Source organism: Drosophila subpulchrella, unplaced genomic scaffold (assembly GCF_014743375.2).
Source record: "Drosophila subpulchrella strain 33 F10 #4 breed RU33 unplaced genomic scaffold, RU_Dsub_v1.1 Primary Assembly Seq48, whole genome shotgun sequence".
Classification (NCBI taxonomy): Eukaryota; Metazoa; Arthropoda; class Insecta; order Diptera; family Drosophilidae; genus Drosophila; species Drosophila subpulchrella.
The window spans coordinates 846,917-866,698 of record NW_023665685.1 but is presented as its reverse complement, the minus strand read 5'-3'; the positions used below and the strand labels follow the sequence as shown (position 1 = coordinate 866,698).

At 34.0% G+C, this 19,782-nt stretch overlaps 3 long non-coding RNA genes across 3 annotated transcripts; all 3 read right to left on the bottom strand.

The window, feature by feature from the left end:
* Positions 1-6,792: 6,792 nt before the first annotated feature.
* LOC119562458 lies at positions 6,793-7,842 on the bottom strand. The gene is made up of 3 exons (XR_005221852.1): positions 7,759-7,842; positions 6,996-7,694; positions 6,793-6,934 (listed from the first exon to the last, which is right to left on the bottom strand). It is a non-coding gene; the product is annotated as an uncharacterized LOC119562458 (long non-coding RNA).
* A 1,604-nt stretch (positions 7,843-9,446) lies between these two features.
* LOC119562459 lies at positions 9,447-10,496 on the bottom strand. The gene is made up of 3 exons (XR_005221853.1): positions 10,413-10,496; positions 9,650-10,348; positions 9,447-9,588 (listed from the first exon to the last, which is right to left on the bottom strand). It is a non-coding gene; the product is annotated as an uncharacterized LOC119562459 (long non-coding RNA).
* A 1,604-nt stretch (positions 10,497-12,100) lies between these two features.
* On the bottom strand, positions 12,101-13,150 carry LOC119562460. Its single transcript, XR_005221854.1, has 3 exons — positions 13,067-13,150; positions 12,304-13,002; positions 12,101-12,242 (listed from the first exon to the last, which is right to left on the bottom strand). It is a non-coding gene; the product is annotated as an uncharacterized LOC119562460 (long non-coding RNA).
* Between the last annotated feature and the right edge of the window lie 6,632 nt (positions 13,151-19,782).

The following is a 19,782-nucleotide window of genomic DNA, read 5'->3' as shown; positions in this document are numbered from 1 at the left end:
ACTCTCGGATGCTAATAGTAATCTTAATCTCTCGATTAATTCATTCGGATCATCCCAATACTTGTATCCTCTATCCTCCTTAGAGTAAGATTTTGTTGTTGCTGCTGCTGCTGCTGTTTGTGTTGTAAGCAAACCTTTACCAATAAGTTGTGTTTTCGGTTTGAATAGATTTTTTATAATATGCTGATACTTAAATGATTTAGACCCCTTAACTTGTGAACTATTCTGATATTTTCGTTTGTGTGCGTTTGTTCTTAACAGAATATCTCGATAATTTTTCAAGTCCAGATTTGAATAATGCGCGGGCTTTGTGTGAAATAGCAATTGAAATAGACCAGGAGTCAATTTCCATTTTTCCTTATCAATAATAATTGTATTATTATTATATTTCAATTTACTATTGGCAAAATACCATTCACCATTTTCTTTTATATTCAGACCATACAACATGTCCAATTGTTTTTGACTTTTTAAGAGCTGAATATTATGCAAAAACGGTGATTTCTTGATCGAAACTTTTCTCTTGATTACAATTTGTTTTTCCTTTTTGATCACATTGTTGTTGTTATGTTGTAGTTGTTGTTGTTGTTGTTGTTGTTGTGGTTGTTGTTTTGTCTTGTTATATCTTGGATATCTGGGTCCACTTATCAAAAAACTTTTCTCAAGCATAGAATCTCTTTTTTCGATTAATTTTAATCTTTTATTAGAGGAAGAAGAAGAAGAAGACTGAGGCAGAGGTAAATTTTCTGTGTGAGCACTTCGTTTTTTTTTGTGTGTGTGTGATCTCGGTGTATAATTTATAATGTTCGACGACGACGACAATGTCTGTGCTGTTTTTTTAAATCTATTAAATTTGGGATCATTGACCTTACGACTTTTTTCAAGCATAGAATCTCTTTGTAGCAGATTAAAAGGTAATTTGTATCTCTTGTTATTAGGCTGGAGTGCTGCTGCTAAAGATAAATTCTCAATGTTAGCATTACGTTTGAGATTTTTAAAAAGACTTAATTTTAAATCATAATCATCATCATCAACAGCATCAGCAGCAGCAGCAGCAGCAGCAGCAGGGAGAACTGGGTGGGCAGGGGGAGCAGGAGGGAGAGGGAGAGGGAGAGCAGCAGATGTACTACTACTAACTACTGCATTGTGCTCGTCGTCGTCGTTGCCGTTTTGTGTATATGCAGGACTGTTTTTTTCTAATAAATTAGAGTATTTTGCTGTTTGACTATCCAAAAATGAAGTATAGTCTGATAGGATATCGTTGGAAGTATCTATCAAGTCGGGTGGGTTGTTGTTGTTGTTGATTATTGGAAAACTCGTTATTTGCGGACGATTAAATTCCATATCAAACACATTAGCATCATCATCATCATAATCAGCATTAGCAGCAGCAGCAGCAGCAGCATCCTCATGCTGGATTCTGTTTGCATTATAGGATTTAAATTTTCCCACTTTTATCCCCAAATCGTTGTTTGTGTTGTCGGTGTCTAGTCTTCTTCGCATAACCCTCTTTGGAGAGTATCGTCTTTTGTGTTTAAGCATTTCAACATGTTGTTGCTGCTGTTGCTGTTGTTGTTCTCCTTCTCGATGCCCCCGATGCTGATGATCATCATATTTTATCAGTTCACGCTTATTATTGTTGTTGTTGTTGTTGTTGTTCGGGTTAGTCGGACTCTCAACGTTGTATTTATTTGCCTTCTTGTTCTTTTTTAGAAAATTTTCCGCAATCACATTCAAAGGTTTTGTGGTTGGTTTAAAAGTATTTTCCAGCATATTAATTCGATCCATTTCATTCGACTTCATGCTCTTCAATTTCTGTGTCAACAACAATCTGGTTTGAACCAGATCATCCAACACTTTAGACTTATTTTTTGATTTCACCATTGCTGCTGCTATTGTTGTTGTTGTTTGTTTAAAAACCAATTATTTACTAGTAAAATATATGATAATATATATATATATATATATATATATATATATATATAACTGATCCAAAGCTGATCCAAAGCTGATCCAGAGCTGATCCAGAGCTGATCCAGAGCTGATGCCGAGCTGATCCAGAGCTGATCGAGAGATGATGATGATGATGATGATTATAGATGTATAAAACTATCGAATCCTTTTCTATATCGTCCTTTATCAATATCATTATCTTTACTTATGAGAACAAATTCATATTTTTGCTTCCAGCATTCCTCACAAATTTTTATAAATTGCTTAAAAGTCATATCGCCTATAACATGATCATTGTAAATATGTTTAATATTCATTTCATCTTGTTTAAAAATTATAATCAAATTAGCGTTGTCACGTATTAAGTGTTTTGGTATTTTTGTATAAGTTTGGCATAGATAGAAGGAGTCTATGTGTTTGTGGCGACCCATACAGAAATAATCTCTTATTGCTGTTTGCTTATCACAGATTACGTCATCAAATATCATTATTGAGTGTGGTCTAGCCCTTTCTGGACTGACGACTTTTTCCTTGTCTGAAAACGTGAACATGGGTATCCCCTTTATTGGTTTAATCAATTTCATTAAATATTGATACTTTGGCTGATACAACGATTTTGAATAAATGTATATATTTTGAAATTTAAGTCCATTGGGACTTTCGATCAAACTTATCATTACGTTTGTCTTTCCGCAATTAGATGGTCCCACAATTAGAGCGCGTATCGAATTCGGTAACAATGGGCTATGTGTAATTTTTCCACTCCTCTCCCCCTCACCACAAATTTGATCGACATTTCGAACTTTAATTTGTCTGGTTTGTTTTATAAATCTCATTTTGTTGTTGTTGTTGCTATTGTTGTTGTTGTTGTTGTTGTTGTTGTGGTTGTTTTATTGAACAAATTTTTACAACTACTAATGAAAGTACTATAAATATTTGAGTATATATTTCGTTTTTGTTTAATATACGATTGTCATTGAAACAGAATAGTCATAAACCAAAAAAAAAAAAAACAGAATTGCAATAATGCGTATAAATCACAAACATAAATAAAATTCATATCAGTATCGAATTGGTAGTGGACTCGTTAACAACTTGATTAACACACTACCAATTGAACTTCATTTGCCAGGATATCAATTTTGTGGACCAGGCACAAAACTTGCAGAGCGTTTGAAACGTGGAGACAAAGGGATTAATCCGCTAGATGCAGCGTGTCGAGAGCACGATATTGCATATTCACAATTCAAAGACCTGAAAAATCGTCATCAGGCCGATGATATATTAGCTAATAGAGCGTGGGAACGTTTTAAAGCAAAAGATAGCGGTCTAAAAGAACGTTCTGCTGCTTGGTTTGTGACTAACGCCATGAAAACAAAAGTTAAATTCGGTCTAGGTATGCCTAAAAACAAATCTCGTCGACGTCAACGTAAGAGGAAACCAGCTAGTAATAAAAAAAAAAAAACAACGTCGACGTCATCGACAAACAAAAAAAAAATCATTCGCAAGCATTGTGAGTCAAACGAAGCGAATTTTGAAACGAAGAAATCCTACGAGTATCGATGAAGCAATTCAGATATCTCAACAATCAATCCCACCAAATTTTCATCGAGGTCAACGAGGACGAGGACGAGGTCGACTAGGTCTAGTGAATAATATCTCCAATATTCCGAGGGTGATACCATTACCAAAAATTGGGGGATTCCTACCGTTGATACCAATATTGACTGCACTTGGCGCAGTTGGTGGTCTTGCCAGTGGTGGATCTGCTGTTGCTAAAGCAATAAACGCTGTCAAAAATGGTAAAGAACAATTAGCCGAAGCGACACGTCATAACCGCTATATGGAATCAATTGCGATGGGAAAAGGTCTTTTCCTGAAACCGTATAAGAAAGGATATGGACTATTTTATAAACCATATTCACCAAAAAACTAATAAATATGCTACCCAAACAAGCACTTACCGATATTGATTTAATTGATTTTGGTAAACAGCATTTTAGACACTTTCGTGGTGTTTTTATGCGTGATCGTCTCCCCAAGAAACCATGGACCAACGAATGTGGGATAATTAATTTAGATAACGAAAGCGGTAGTGGCACGCATTGGGTAGCATATTTCAAGAATAGAAATTATAAAGAATACTATGATAGTTTTGGTGATTTGCAACCGCCCATTGAAATTGTGAAATATTTAAAACCACCCATTGAATATAACTATAGAAATAAACAAAAATTCAATACATATAACTGTGGTCATTTATGTTTAAAATTTTTATTTCGAAAAAATAAAATGTAATATATTTGTATAAAAAAGACAATATTTTTTATTTTTAGCTTAACTTCGTAGGCTATATATCTTTGTGTCACCATGCAAGTGTGTCTATATTATTCTCTTTTATATAGCGCTTATCATCTAAATAGTTTAGGCTTTTGTATACTCTTGTGTATAAATTTGATGTAATTTCGATTTAAATAAGTACATTGTTCCAACTTGCTTATTTTTTTTATACAAACAATCTCGAAAATCGTTAATAGTTAATTTTAAGGTCACACTCGCCTTTACTCCTTTAATTTTTTTGATCTCCGTTATTTCAGCATTATTTATATTAGAGACTTGTATTGAATACATTTTAGCTCTGAGTCCAATAAATTCTTTTATTATATCCCCCCTGCACTCATCTTTCATCATACCTAATTTTTTTTTGTTTATCAATGGTAATTTAAAAACATTATCCTTATCATATTCTGAAGTATCGAAATGCTCATCAATTTCAAAACGAATGTCATCATAAAAATCTATAGTCTTAATATCATAGATAAAAGAATTAGTATCCATATACATTAAATTGATATTTTCTTGATATTTCGGCTTCATATAGTCATAGTGAAAATTTTACATTTTAAATTTCGATAATTCTAGAACGGTGAAGCCAATGTAGACAGGCTTATCATAGACAACATGCACTTTTTTCATTTGAATTGCAAAGAAATCATCGGCTAATTGCAATACATTCTTAAAATTAAATTTTGAGATAAGTGCTCTAGCTCCCAATTTTTTACCATCACTCTCCCACCTGGACACTAATTTAATTGATTTTCTCTTGTCGACATTCTCCATTGTCTTGCCATAGACTGCGTTGTTTAGCAGTTTGAAAAAATTCTTTTCAAAATCATTAACAGCCAATGTTCTGTGATGATTGTTGCAATCAATATATTTTTTAAGCCAATCAGATTGATCAAATTGTAATATTCGATGAATTTTCTTTAAAATCAGTCCATGTCGAAGACATTGCTGCAAATTTCTATAGTGAATTATATAATTATATTTGTTTGTCAAGTCTGCAATCAATTTTGATTGTTGCATATTTTCATTTTTTTTGTTTTGCGGACAAAATGGTAAATCATTGTGCTGGCTGTGTTATTTTTCAGTGTATTCCAAATCTACCTCTAAAATATAACCAATTGATTGATCATCTACGCACGTGTTTAAATCAAAATTTTCAAAATTCCCCTCTTCTGTTTCTTCTAGCCATTTAAAATTTTTATACGGAATAGCTTGTGACATAGCATACCCATATAAATTATTAACATCTAAGTATACAATATAATTTGATTCTTTCTCACAGTCGTAATCGTTATTTAGATATTTGTTATTTGCAATAGAATGACGTTTACTACATTGAACAAGACCACCTCTAATACCTTTCATTATAAAATTATACATATCAATATCTGTGAGTAGTTCTAATTCAATTTTAGTTGTCTTCAACATAGCATCCCATGATAGACCAGGAGTTGTATAAAATTGACAAGGATCTAAATTATAGATTTTTTTACATACTTTTCTAAAATTCTCAAAAACATCGCATAGCAACAGCACATCTACCTTCAAATATAACAATAAATAATCTAATAAATTTGTGCACTCGAAGGCATTCCAAACGTTTTGAGCGTGCTGATAACTCTCTTCAGAACAGTGTCTATCAGTTAATTGATTATAAAAATTTTCGCGCAACGGTAATTGTGTATCTGACAAGCGTTCAACTGAATTTAAATAGCTATACGGAAATATGCCTTTACGTTTAACCATTTGAAATTTGTTCGGGTCCGTGAAAAATGACTTTATTGTGATTAGATTTTCTTCTTTTAAATAACTGGCTAAGCTGTCTAAGCTGGAAGGCATAAATCTAAATGAATCTAAAAATCGAAGTTCTAACGTTTCATTGGGATTTATATAAATTTTCTTTGACATCGAAATATAAAACTCTTTGTTTAGCGGAATTATAGAAATATCACCAGGAATTTTAATTAATTCTTTCACAAATAAATGAGCATCGTATGCCGAGAGATTATGGAAAAATATTGGGAAAAATTTTGCTATTTTATAGTTTAAATTGCAATCATTATGAGCTACACCTCTATATTTGCCTGTTAAGTGACAATGGTCTAGAACTCTTTTAGTTTGATCAATGATTAAATTACCGCATATACTACAATTTTGTTCTAAGTCAATTATTTTTTGTTGCTCCATTGATAGCGGATACAAGGGAATCGTTACACTTAAGTGATTTTGATATAACACTAAACAATCATTATATATGCTCTCAACAAAATGTGCTGCACAATCTTCACCATAATATATTCGATATATATCCAAACTATTGTCAAATGAACACTTTATATAATAACTATATGCATACGGTATGTGCTTTTGAATTAAATTTATCTTATCCGAAGTTTTCAGATTCATCCCTTCTAAAATACACTCAAAATCAGCATATACCACAAAAGGAACATCTAATTGATTTTTTAAATTTTTAAATCTTAAAATCGCTGTTTCATTTGAGGGCATCTCAGTTATAATTCTATTACACTCCGTACTATGTCGTTCCAGTTTGTCGCTATCATCGAAATGTAGAAAACAGCCATTGCATAGATGAATCTTCCTCGTACTTTTAGTTATTTGTTTGCGAAGTAATCTAATGGAGAAGCAAAGAAATAAATATAATTTTTTTTTAAATTTTCTAATTTAATACTTACTTGGAAATATTTTTTATCCAAGCATAGTGATATTTGTCATCCTTCTCGAGAAGTAGTAGATATATAGTGTGTAAGACGTTGCTAGTTTTATTATTAGTTAAATAATATGGGCCGATAATTGTCTTTTCATCGCTGTCTACACCCAACACAGTTATACTAATTTCAGGATTATTTTCTTCAAATATGTTTATGCTGTCGACCGGTGTGGGGAATTTTAACCCACTAAAATTTAACGATTTATTATTTATATTTATTATATCCGACCTAATGTAGTAAATGCCTTTACGTTTATATTGACTGGGTCGATTCTTATTAACTGGAAGTTTCACAAAAGCCGATATTAATGCCCATTTAAAACAATATTCGTCTCTATTTTGCACGTTGATGCAGGCTTTTCTGCTTACTATTTCTCTGGGCAAATTAATGAAATTCGAGCCCTTCATGAGTTGGAATTTATTTATATTAACTTCTAAATGTACTATTTCAATTAGGGACCAACCACTGCACTATAGGCTGGCTGACCACTTTTTGTGGCCAAAAATCCATTTTTCGAAAGTCGTTAATATTAAAATCTAATGTCGTCAAAGTGTTGGGAAAACTTCAAACTTCAATGTTACGTAACAGAAATTTTAACAGAGTCACGATCTGTTAAAGTATCGGCTGTTAAAACAGCTGTCGGGTGTCACGGGCGCACGAAATCTACTTTGTGAAAAAAAGAGTCGGTTTAAGATTATAAAAATAAGGCACCAAACAAAGATTTTACCAAACAAGTTATAATGGCATCGAAAGATAGCGGTTTGTACTTTATGTTTATGGTCGTCACAAGTTGGATTTGTTTGTGTTGTCCCTGTAATTGAGTGTTTTTTATAATCGCTTTACGTGTATAAATTTACAATAAAAACGAACTTTAAATAGAGATATAAAGTGAGTTTCACCTAGTTTCACCTTAATATTTACACTGTGTTGTCGGTAGTTCAGTTCTTGTTCATATGAATGCTATCCTAAAGTGCACTTTTGCGCACTTTCGTCGCAATTTACCTTTTTAGGTCACAACCTCAGATTGGCCAATACAAAATTGTTTGGGATTTGGAGTTCTGGAGAGACAAAGCAGGCAATATTTGACAGATTTAGACCCTCGATATCTGGTTCAGATGCTTATGAGGATGTTTTAAAAAAACAAAGCGAAGCTTTTTGTCATAGATTGTCCCGTAAATGGACATCTTGCAAAATAAATTTGAGTCATTTCAAAAGAAAGTACTTAACTTGGCTTACATCCCACATTGAGGCTTTCATAAATGGCAGGCCAAAATTGCCTTATTTGTTGCCGGGAGCAAGGGCTCAGAGAAGACCAGCTTAAAATTTTATCAAACCCACGGCTGGGAATATTAAATTATTAATAAATTCACCTAGTGGGGCTGCGCGTAAGGGCGGTATCATGTAAAAAATGGGCGGTGCCACACCTTTTTTCTAAATATATGTTCATAGCAACAGCACATCTACCTTCAAATATAACAATAAATAATCTAATAAATTTGTGCACTCGAAGGCATTCCAAACGTTTTGAGCGTGCTGATAACTCTCTTCAGAACAGTGTCTATCAGTTAATTGATTATAAAAATTTTCGCGCAACGGTAATTGTGTATCTGACAAGCGTTCAACTGAATTTAAATAGCTATACGGAAATATGCCTTTACGTTTAACCATTTGAAATTTGTTCGGGTCCGTGAAAAATGACTTTATTGTGATTAGATTTTCTTCTTTTAAATAACTGGCTAAGCTGTCTAAGCTGGAAGGCATAAATCTAAATGAATCTAAAAATCGAAGTTCTAACGTTTCATTGGGATTTATATAAATTTTCTTTGACATCGAAATATAAAACTCTTTGTTTAGCGGAATTATAGAAATATCACCAGGAATTTTAATTAATTCTTTCACAAATAAATGAGCATCGTATGCCGAGAGATTATGGAAAAATATTGGGAAAAATTTTGCTATTTTATAGTTTAAATTGCAATCATTATGAGCTACACCTCTATATTTGCCTGTTAAGTGACAATGGTCTAGAACTCTTTTAGTTTGATCAATGATTAAATTACCGCATATACTACAATTTTGTTCTAAGTCAATTATTTTTTGTTGCTCCATTGATAGCGGATACAAGGGAATCGTTACACTTAAGTGATTTTGATATAACACTAAACAATCATTATATATGCTCTCAACAAAATGTGCTGCACAATCTTCACCATAATATATTCGATATATATCCAAACTATTGTCAAATGAACACTTTATATAATAACTATATGCATACGGTATGTGCTTTTGAATTAAATTTATCTTATCCGAAGTTTTCAGATTCATCCCTTCTAAAATACACTCAAAATCAGCATATACCACAAAAGGAACATCTAATTGATTTTTTAAATTTTTAAATCTTAAAATCGCTGTTTCATTTGAGGGCATCTCAGTTATAATTCTATTACACTCCGTACTATGTCGTTCCAGTTTGTCGCTATCATCGAAATGTAGAAAACAGCCATTGCATAGATGAATCTTCCTCGTACTTTTAGTTATTTGTTTGCGAAGTAATCTAATGGAGAAGCAAAGAAATAAATATAATTTTTTTTTAAATTTTCTAATTTAATACTTACTTGGAAATATTTTTTATCCAAGCATAGTGATATTTGTCATCCTTCTCGAGAAGTAGTAGATATATAGTGTGTAAGACGTTGCTAGTTTTATTATTAGTTAAATAATATGGGCCGATAATTGTCTTTTCATCGCTGTCTACACCCAACACAGTTATACTAATTTCAGGATTATTTTCTTCAAATATGTTTATGCTGTCGACCGGTGTGGGGAATTTTAACCCACTAAAATTTAACGATTTATTATTTATATTTATTATATCCGACCTAATGTAGTAAATGCCTTTACGTTTATATTGACTGGGTCGATTCTTATTAACTGGAAGTTTCACAAAAGCCGATATTAATGCCCATTTAAAACAATATTCGTCTCTATTTTGCACGTTGATGCAGGCTTTTCTGCTTACTATTTCTCTGGGCAAATTAATGAAATTCGAGCCCTTCATGAGTTGGAATTTATTTATATTAACTTCTAAATGTACTATTTCAATTAGGGACCAACCACTGCACTATAGGCTGGCTGACCACTTTTTGTGGCCAAAAATCCATTTTTCGAAAGTCGTTAATATTAAAATCTAATGTCGTCAAAGTGTTGGGAAAACTTCAAACTTCAATGTTACGTAACAGAAATTTTAACAGAGTCACGATCTGTTAAAGTATCGGCTGTTAAAACAGCTGTCGGGTGTCACGGGCGCACGAAATCTACTTTGTGAAAAAAAGAGTCGGTTTAAGATTATAAAAATAAGGCACCAAACAAAGATTTTACCAAACAAGTTATAATGGCATCGAAAGATAGCGGTTTGTACTTTATGTTTATGGTCGTCACAAGTTGGATTTGTTTGTGTTGTCCCTGTAATTGAGTGTTTTTTATAATCGCTTTACGTGTATAAATTTACAATAAAAACGAACTTTAAATAGAGATATAAAGTGAGTTTCACCTAGTTTCACCTTAATATTTACACTGTGTTGTCGGTAGTTCAGTTCTTGTTCATATGAATGCTATCCTAAAGTGCACTTTTGCGCACTTTCGTCGCAATTTACCTTTTTAGGTCACAACCTCAGATTGGCCAATACAAAATTGTTTGGGATTTGGAGTTCTGGAGAGACAAAGCAGGCAATATTTGACAGATTTAGACCCTCGATATCTGGTTCAGATGCTTATGAGGATGTTTTAAAAAAACAAAGCGAAGCTTTTTGTCATAGATTGTCCCGTAAATGGACATCTTGCAAAATAAATTTGAGTCATTTCAAAAGAAAGTACTTAACTTGGCTTACATCCCACATTGAGGCTTTCATAAATGGCAGGCCAAAATTGCCTTATTTGTTGCCGGGAGCAAGGGCTCAGAGAAGACCAGCTTAAAATTTTATCAAACCCACGGCTGGGAATATTAAATTATTAATAAATTCACCTAGTGGGGCTGCGCGTAAGGGCGGTATCATGTAAAAAATGGGCGGTGCCACACCTTTTTTCTAAATATATGTTCATAGCAACAGCACATCTACCTTCAAATATAACAATAAATAATCTAATAAATTTGTGCACTCGAAGGCATTCCAAACGTTTTGAGCGTGCTGATAACTCTCTTCAGAACAGTGTCTATCAGTTAATTGATTATAAAAATTTTCGCGCAACGGTAATTGTGTATCTGACAAGCGTTCAACTGAATTTAAATAGCTATACGGAAATATGCCTTTACGTTTAACCATTTGAAATTTGTTCGGGTCCGTGAAAAATGACTTTATTGTGATTAGATTTTCTTCTTTTAAATAACTGGCTAAGCTGTCTAAGCTGGAAGGCATAAATCTAAATGAATCTAAAAATCGAAGTTCTAACGTTTCATTGGGATTTATATAAATTTTCTTTGACATCGAAATATAAAACTCTTTGTTTAGCGGAATTATAGAAATATCACCAGGAATTTTAATTAATTCTTTCACAAATAAATGAGCATCGTATGCCGAGAGATTATGGAAAAATATTGGGAAAAATTTTGCTATTTTATAGTTTAAATTGCAATCATTATGAGCTACACCTCTATATTTGCCTGTTAAGTGACAATGGTCTAGAACTCTTTTAGTTTGATCAATGATTAAATTACCGCATATACTACAATTTTGTTCTAAGTCAATTATTTTTTGTTGCTCCATTGATAGCGGATACAAGGGAATCGTTACACTTAAGTGATTTTGATATAACACTAAACAATCATTATATATGCTCTCAACAAAATGTGCTGCACAATCTTCACCATAATATATTCGATATATATCCAAACTATTGTCAAATGAACACTTTATATAATAACTATATGCATACGGTATGTGCTTTTGAATTAAATTTATCTTATCCGAAGTTTTCAGATTCATCCCTTCTAAAATACACTCAAAATCAGCATATACCACAAAAGGAACATCTAATTGATTTTTTAAATTTTTAAATCTTAAAATCGCTGTTTCATTTGAGGGCATCTCAGTTATAATTCTATTACACTCCGTACTATGTCGTTCCAGTTTGTCGCTATCATCGAAATGTAGAAAACAGCCATTGCATAGATGAATCTTCCTCGTACTTTTAGTTATTTGTTTGCGAAGTAATCTAATGGAGAAGCAAAGAAATAAATATAATTTTTTTTTAAATTTTCTAATTTAATACTTACTTGGAAATATTTTTTATCCAAGCATAGTGATATTTGTCATCCTTCTCGAGAAGTAGTAGATATATAGTGTGTAAGACGTTGCTAGTTTTATTATTAGTTAAATAATATGGGCCGATAATTGTCTTTTCATCGCTGTCTACACCCAACACAGTTATACTAATTTCAGGATTATTTTCTTCAAATATGTTTATGCTGTCGACCGGTGTGGGGAATTTTAACCCACTAAAATTTAACGATTTATTATTTATATTTATTATATCCGACCTAATGTAGTAAATGCCTTTACGTTTATATTGACTGGGTCGATTCTTATTAACTGGAAGTTTCACAAAAGCCGATATTAATGCCCATTTAAAACAATATTCGTCTCTATTTTGCACGTTGATGCAGGCTTTTCTGCTTACTATTTCTCTGGGCAAATTAATGAAATTCGAGCCCTTCATGAGTTGGAATTTATTTATATTAACTTCTAAATGTACTATTTCAATTAGGGACCAACCACTGCACTATAGGCTGGCTGACCACTTTTTGTGGCCAAAAATCCATTTTTCGAAAGTCGTTAATATTAAAATCTAATGTCGTCAAAGTGTTGGGAAAACTTCAAACTTCAATGTTACGTAACAGAAATTTTAACAGAGTCACGATCTGTTAAAGTATCGGCTGTTAAAACAGCTGTCGGGTGTCACGGGCGCACGAAATCTACTTTGTGAAAAAAAGAGTCGGTTTAAGATTATAAAAATAAGGCACCAAACAAAGATTTTACCAAACAAGTTATAATGGCATCGAAAGATAGCGGTTTGTACTTTATGTTTATGGTCGTCACAAGTTGGATTTGTTTGTGTTGTCCCTGTAATTGAGTGTTTTTTATAATCGCTTTACGTGTATAAATTTACAATAAAAACGAACTTTAAATAGAGATATAAAGTGAGTTTCACCTAGTTTCACCTTAATATTTACACTGTGTTGTCGGTAGTTCAGTTCTTGTTCATATGAATGCTATCCTAAAGTGCACTTTTGCGCACTTTCGTCGCAATTTACCTTTTTAGGTCACAACCTCAGATTGGCCAATACAAAATTGTTTGGGATTTGGAGTTCTGGAGAGACAAAGCAGGCAATATTTGACAGATTTAGACCCTCGATATCTGGTTCAGATGCTTATGAGGATGTTTTAAAAAAACAAAGCGAAGCTTTTTGTCATAGATTGTCCCGTAAATGGACATCTTGCAAAATAAATTTGAGTCATTTCAAAAGAAAGTACTTAACTTGGCTTACATCCCACATTGAGGCTTTCATAAATGGCAGGCCAAAATTGCCTTATTTGTTGCCGGGAGCAAGGGCTCAGAGAAGACCAGCTTAAAATTTTATCAAACCCACGGCTGGGAATATTAAATTATTAATAAATTCACCTAGTGGGGCTGCGCGTAAGGGCGGTATCATGTAAAAAATGGGCGGTGCCACACCTTTTTTCTAAATATATGTTCATTATATCAATATAAATCCAAATCAAAAATATACACCTTTATATTAAGTTTTGTTTTTAGGGTAAGTATTTTCTTATCTATTTTTATATTATTTTTTATGATATAACAAGAAATTTCTCCAAAAAGGGGCGTTGCCACGCCTTTTTTCTGTTAATTTGCTAATTATAAGCCCAAATATAAGAACCGAACTCAAATATTTGGTTTTGCTTGAAGTAATTAATTTTGGCCACAAAAAGTGTTCAGCCAGCCTATAGTGCACTGTCTCGTTCTTGAAACTCACTCATCTCACTTTTTATATAGTCATTTAAATTATTGATTATTTCATTTAGACTTTCAGTCTGACTCGTTGTTGGATTTAAGACTTGCATTTTTGTTTCAAATGACTTTAGATTTATTTCACAATGATTTTCACTCTCTTTAATCAAAACATAATTACAGAATTGCTCAAAATTAAATTTGATATTGATGTGTTTTTTTTGAGCTTCTTGGAGTAGAGTGATCACTTGTTCTTTGATTGATTGTTGAAATAATTTGATATCCAAGCACTCCTTATTGTGGTTTGTGATTATATAAGTTTCAATACGATTCCGAAATGCACTTCTTATACACCGCAAGTTATCACTTATTTGCGCGCCAGATAATTGTTTATGCAAGTTGGTGCGTAAGTGATGCGACCAACTAATTTTAGCAACATTTAGATTACAGACATCACAATATCGTATTTCACTAGCGACAGGATTTGTGTTACTAGACCCAGGATTGTTATTGTTATGTAAAGCATCAGCCATTTTTGTTTTTGTTTTGTTTTAAATGTTAATTAAAAAAGTTTATTTTATTTATTTTTCTTATTCGTTACAAAAATTTAAAATATAATTATCCCCATCCGATCTAAGTTTGACTAGCTTGTAGCCCCCCGTCGCCATGTGCTCCACAGCGTTCGCTGACAGCGTACTAAACCGTTCTGGCAAGAACACCACAAAATCTTCAAATGTAAGCATTATTTTATCGCCGTAGCGTGTCCGCTTCACTTCAGCGTTCTGTATCACAATCGGTGTGTTAAAAGGGAGAGCCTTAACACTTTTAATTGGGGGTAGAGAGACGGCCCCAAGCTCGTTAAACTGTTCTCCAAAGTCAGACATGTTGCTGTTGCTGCTGCTGCTGCTGCTGATGTTAATGCTGATGATGAAAGATTCTTCAAATAGTGCGAGTGATTTCTTGCTCTGAATTTGACTTCTGCTTTCTGAATTACTCCAGTACTCTACATCTCATATTTATACCAGTTTGCTAGACGAACAAATCTGAAAAGAAAGAGAGATAAGTACTTATGTATATTTAAATAAAATAAATACTTGGGGTAAGTGAGATAACAAGAATATATATAAATATACACACAACAATGTTTCACGATAACAATATATATATACATACATAGCTTTTAAACGAGAGTGAGAGATCAAGTGGGAGGGGGAGTGGGAGGGGAGGGCGGAGTGGGCGCTATCGCAAACGAGAGTGAGAGTCCGAGGACAAGCGGGAGGGGAAGTGAGCGCAACCCCCAGAGGGTCAAGCCTCAGGACAAGCGGGAGGGGAAGTGGGAGGGGAAGTGAGCGCAACCCCCCAGAGAGTCAAGCCCCAGGACAAGCGGGAGGGGAAGTGGGAGGGGGAGTGAGCGCAACCCCCCAGAGAGTCAAGCCCCAGGACAAGCGGGAGGGGAAGGGGGAGGGGGAGTGAGCGCAAACCCCACAGCGATCCAGAACATACAAATCCACCCTACTTGTGAATAGTATTCGTATTTAAAGAATAAGTATTTCTAAGCATGGCAATGCTAAATGCAATTCTGAAATAAACGTTTTTAATCTATATTTATGAACTGTTTGTTTTTTGTTCTTATTATTCGTTATTATAATGTTATTTCTTTCTCCTATTTCCGGTTCTTTATACGAACCGGTATATTGATAATCTAACTTATGACCTGTTTCATTTCTTAAAAGGACTTGATCACCACCTGATATATCTATGTTGTTTATTTTTTGATCATATAGTATCTTATTATTTTCTTTATTTTTTTTCTATCATTATTCTAGCTCTTTTGTATGCTACTTCTAATCTATATATACTTTCCTTAGCATAGTCATCTATATTATAAGTGGGTTCTATATTTTCTATACAATTAAATTGTTTTGGTAAATTATTTGTTTTGCCAAATACTAGCTCGTATGGACAATAATTATGTGCCATTGAAAGGGTATGTGAATTTTTAGGTATTTGCATAAGTCATTTATAATTGAATTCTTATATTCTGTACCCATGTCCGTAATGAACGTCTTCATTGGAACGTACTTCAGAATAAATGATTAAAAAATTGCTTTGGCGACAGTGTTCGCGTTTTTATTTGGTAGTGGTAGTGGACCAATAGTGTCCACTATCACTCTGTCGAAAGCATTTATAGGCGTATCAGTTATTATCAATGGAGTCTTATTGTGCTTAGTTATTTTAGCTTTTTGGCATTTCTGACATTTTTGTATGTATTCAGTAATATCTCGAGTCATACCTTTCCAAAAATAATGTCTTTTGACCTTGGCCAAGGTTTTTGTAATGCCAGTATGACCTCCTTGTATTGGATCGTCTTTGAGTATTGCTTCTTTCTCGTTTTGTTTTTCTTTAAGGGTCACCGGGTTGAGTAGCGCTACTCTTAAGGTATTCAATATCTTGTTGCCCATTTGTTTAAAATTATCTATTGATACATGTTCAAAGATATTTTCCCACGGTGCCATTTTGAATTGGCTGATTTTGTTCATACCGGCTTGCATTTCAATCCTTTGGAAAAATGGACCTAAGTCTAGGATTCCATTGGTAAATAAATCGCCAGCATCATATCTTGCAGTAATTATATATATCTTTTACATGCAAGGTCACTACTTAACGTACTTCGTCATTGTTTATGACTTCATATACGTTGGGCTTAGAAGCTTTCTCTATAGATTGCGTAGGCAATTCTATTTCTTTGTTTTCCGCGCGGAATTTCTGTCTATTTTGATATCTAGTAGTGACTTTCTTTATATTTCCAGAAATGTTTTGTAGATCTTTAATGGTTATTCTTGATAACGCATCAGCTACATAATTGTCTTTTCCCTTTAGGTATTCAACTGTGAAATCATACTCTTCTAACTCTAGCCTCATACGTGGAACTCGGATTTATCATTGAAAATAGATATATTAATGGTCTGTGATCTGTTTTGATTGTAAAGTGATTTCCATAAATATATGGTCGAAAATGTAATATTCCCCAATGAATTGCAGCTAATTCCTGCTCAGTTGTACACTTATTACTTTCTCCCTTAGTGAAAGCTCTTGATGCATATGCAATGGGAAGTTGAAGTCCGTTATGGTTTTGAGTTAAAACCGCTCCACATGCTTCTTTACTTGCATCAGTAATTATACAAAATTCTTAGCTGAAATCGGGATATTGTAGCAAAGTAGGTTCCATGAGTTTTGTTTTAAAATATTGGAATGCGTTTCGGCATTCATCTGTCCATTAAAAAGGAACATTCTTTTTACATAATCTTGTTATGTGCCGTGAATATTCGGCGAAATTTTTTATGAAACGTCTATAATAATTGCAAAATGCTAGCGTCTAGCGCTGTCCGCATTGTGCGGCGCAGGGTAAGTCATAATGACGTCATATTTCTTGTCGTCTGGAAGTACTCCTTTATCTGTGCATTTATAACCGAGAAAAGTCACCTCAAGCATAAAAAATAAACATTTTTCTGGATGTAACTTTAGATTGTATTTTCTACATTTCTCAAAAACGTCTGTTAAGTTTTTAAGAATATGTTTTTCGAAACAACCTATAACTATTAAGTCATCCATATAAAGGAATGCTTGTGAAGGTTCTAATCCAGAGAATTCAATAGTCATCATTTTATTTAATTTTTTTTGCTTTCCAAAAACGTATTCTTCTCACCAAAAGCCGGTCTAAAGTGACCGTCCCCTGGTTCTCTTAAATCCTAACTTACATTTATGTGTGACCATCTATCAGTTCACATCATTTTTCCATTATTATATATGTACAATTAACACTTAAAGCTAATAGTTCGTCATGATATTGACTAGATGTTTACATTCGGGCAACCTGACATTTGATCGGTCCGATCATCACACGCACAATCCTATAGTCTTATTACACACTTGCATCCACGGCTTTAACCTTGCAGCTTCAAGTATTCCTCTATAAGGTAGTTGTGAGAGCTGACAATCTTCTATATCGGTTACCTCGTAGCGATCGTTGGGAAGTACTCGACTAATTTTGTATGGCCCACGGTATTTAGGTGCGAATTTCTTACAATGTCCAGGCCTAACATCAACATTGCGAATAGCAACAAAGTCATTAATATTATACTTTATGGGTGCTTTGTGTCTTAGGGCATATATGGATTCATTACGAGCTTGTGACCGTTTAATATTCTCACTATCTTTTATCCTTTCGGAGGTAATATCACACGGGTTAGAAAGGCTAAACTTCTCCTCAAGATATTCGGATAATTCGTCTACAACGGGTCCCCGCTGGTTGCTACCAAAAAGCAAAATACTAGGAGTTTTCCAGTACTCTTCTGAACGGAATTATTGATTGCAAATTCAACTCGGTTGACCAACTTGTACCAATCGGATTGGTTCAACGGCTCGGATAGTTTACCTAACATCGGAGTTAACACTCGGTTTATGTGTTCCACCTGACCGTTCGCCTGAGGGGCTGCGGTAGAAACTTTAATGTGCCCTATATTTCGCTCACTTAGGAAACTAGAAAACTCAAATGATGTAAAACAGGTACCACGATCCGAAATAATTCGTCGCGGTCGGCTATAATACTCAAAGTATTTTATAAGACTGGCATTAACTTCTTTGGTACTGGTAGAATTAACTGGGTACAATTTCACGAATTTGGTAAAAGCGTCGACAGTAACTAACAGGTGTTATCTTTTTGAATTGATGCAAGGCAACGGACCCAAATGGTCAATGTGAATGGTATTAAACGGAATTGGGACCTTCGGAATACTATGGAGGGTACGGTCATGGACACTATTAGGTACTGAATGAAGGATGCATGGCAAACAATTGCGGATAAAGGATTCAACTTTGCTTCTCAACAACGGAAACCAATACTTATTTTTCAGGTCATCAACACATTTATCAACTCCAAGGTGTCCCAACTCTTCATGACTTAATCTGATCAACTGTTCTTGCATTTGAGTTGGGGCATACACACATAACCTTCTGTTATCATTCTTTCTATAAATTATTCCATCAATTAAAACAAACAGTTCTATTTCTCCTTTTTCCAATTTCTGTCGCAAGGTACGCACTTCGTCATCCCTCATCTGCTCCGTCTGCAAAAGCAAATCAATGTCGCATGGGTCTGCTCCAACAATTCCAACAAGTTTACTAGCTTCGGGGAATACTTTCACGGATTCAATAGAATTTTCAGGCTTACAAGGTATTTTAGGTTCAACCGAATTTTCAGGCTTACAAGGTATTTTAGGTTCAACCGGGTTTTCAGGTTCACAAGGTATTTTAGGTTCAACCGGGTTTTCAGGTTTACAAGGTATAAGGTACACACGGATTCTTAATCATAGACGGTGTCACACACGGATTTTTAATCATAGACGGTGTCACACACGGATCGGAAACTCCTTCAACCACGTCATCAGCTAACAACTCCGTTTGCCAACTTAGTGCATCGACTTGAGTCGTACTTGAACATGGCCTATGGGCTATCAAATAATTAAAACTTTCTAACTTAAGGGACCAACGGGCAATACGAGGATTGATGGATTTTTTACTCAAGGTTTGAACCAAGGAACTGCAATCTGTTACAATTAGGAAAGGCTTGTGTTCCAAATATATACGGAAACGACGTAAAGCGTATATAATTGCCAGGGTTTCAAGTTCGAAACTGTGGTAACGAGGCTCGGCTGAGGTAGCTTTTCTTGAGTAAAAGAAAACG